This window comes from Limulus polyphemus, unplaced genomic scaffold (genome assembly GCF_000517525.1).
Source record: "Limulus polyphemus unplaced genomic scaffold, Limulus_polyphemus-2.1.2 Scaffold1020, whole genome shotgun sequence".
Taxonomy (NCBI): domain Eukaryota; kingdom Metazoa; phylum Arthropoda; class Merostomata; order Xiphosura; family Limulidae; genus Limulus; species Limulus polyphemus.
Window position 1 is genome coordinate 289,028 of NW_013666630.1, and position 1,503 is coordinate 290,530.

General features: G+C 37.9%; 1 long non-coding RNA gene across 1 annotated transcript in view; it reads left to right on the top strand.

The window, feature by feature from the left end:
- The window catches only part of LOC106461732, a 2,097-nt gene extending 919 nt beyond the window's left edge, over positions 1 to 1,178 (top strand). The window contains exons 2-3 of the long non-coding RNA XR_001290942.2: positions 401 to 770; positions 1,046 to 1,178. This is a non-coding gene — a long non-coding RNA (uncharacterized LOC106461732). The remainder of the gene's footprint in view (positions 1 to 400; positions 771 to 1,045) is intronic.
- The last annotated feature ends 325 nt before the right edge of the window (positions 1,179 to 1,503 follow it).

Here is a 1,503-nt window from a genome sequence, read left to right on the forward strand (position 1 = left end):
GTTATTGAGAACTATTTATGACGTCAGAAAAACACGTAGGTTCAAGAAGTCTTGATAGAAATGAATAAAAACCCATAACCCGAGCGCTTTCGAAAGGTTGACCTTTATTCTTCAGGGGTAAACTGGGATCCCACCTTTCGAAAGCGCTCGGGTTATGGGTTTTTTATTCATTTTTAATGTTATTTCTTTTGCATATTATTCACAAGTTAGAACCTGCTGAATTTCTAGTTAGTTGTTATTCCAATACAATGAGATTCCGTATCTCGAGTCTGTTTTTTTTTCTCCAACTATGTATATACCAAAGAAGCTAGCTGTAGAACCTATGCAAAAATTTAAATTTTGTATTATTACTTCATTTTATGATCGACATAATTACAACATGTAATTTCCTTTTCGATAGTGTGTTGCTGTTTTTATCGCCCTCGTGGCTTACACCCATGCCGGTCTCCTGGGAGGCTACTATGGTGGATATGGAGTACCCCACGTAGGTTTTGGTGTCGGACACGCTGCCATCGCACCTAGCTTTGTCGCCCGGGGCTTCCCCGTTGGTCGTGCTGCCTCCCATGTGACTCATGTTAATCACGGTGGCGTAGGCCTTGGCGGTTTCGGTCACGGATTTGGAGGATTTGGCTATGGACTTGGTCTCGGTTATGGAGTGGGTGGTTACGGCTATGGGCTAGGCGGTCTCGGCGGTGTCGGCTATGGACTAGGTGGTCTCGGCTACGGCTACGGTCACGGTCTCGGAGTAGCCAAGCTCCACTGAAGGCGTGGTAAGAGCTATATTATTATAAGTGTTCGTATACCATATATAAACTCGAAAAATCTATACTGTATTTATACTGACAGGTTATATTGTGGCAATGTTTTAATTACGCTGATCTCAGCTACCTTAGCTAAATGATATACCTACAGTTTATGGTTGACTTTTTAATCACCAGGGTAACTTTTTAAGTATGTAGAGTGTTACATGAAGCAAACATGGATTCAATAGCCAAGTTGAAGTTAACCTTTTTGTTAATTCTTTATAATTGTTCACCTTTTACAGATTGTCTGACCTGCTGTGAACTCTGGCGGTATTTCCGTCTGACGTAAAAAGTAATAAATTCACGAGACGGATGTCATCCCGATTTTTTGTTTAATTCAAGAAAAAATGTATATATAACGTTTATTGTATTGGATTATATATATTAAAAGCATTTAAAATCATACTTTTTTTGCCTCTTTGGATCTTATGAACTGCAAATGTCATTTTAAACCTCGCAGTAATATATGGAAATAACTAACATAGTTCTTATAAGATGTAAAAATACATTTCTTCACACGCTAAAAACGGGATACTTGAGTTATAAATCAGCAAGTAAATGTCAAAACTTCGTTATTAAGGGTTAAAGTTATTTTTAAACTTTAGATACAAAAATATCACGAAAAGCAGCAAAGGCCTTAGTACTTCGATCTGACAGACACTAATTTCAAGGATAGTTTCGATTTTCTTCATGGAAATTA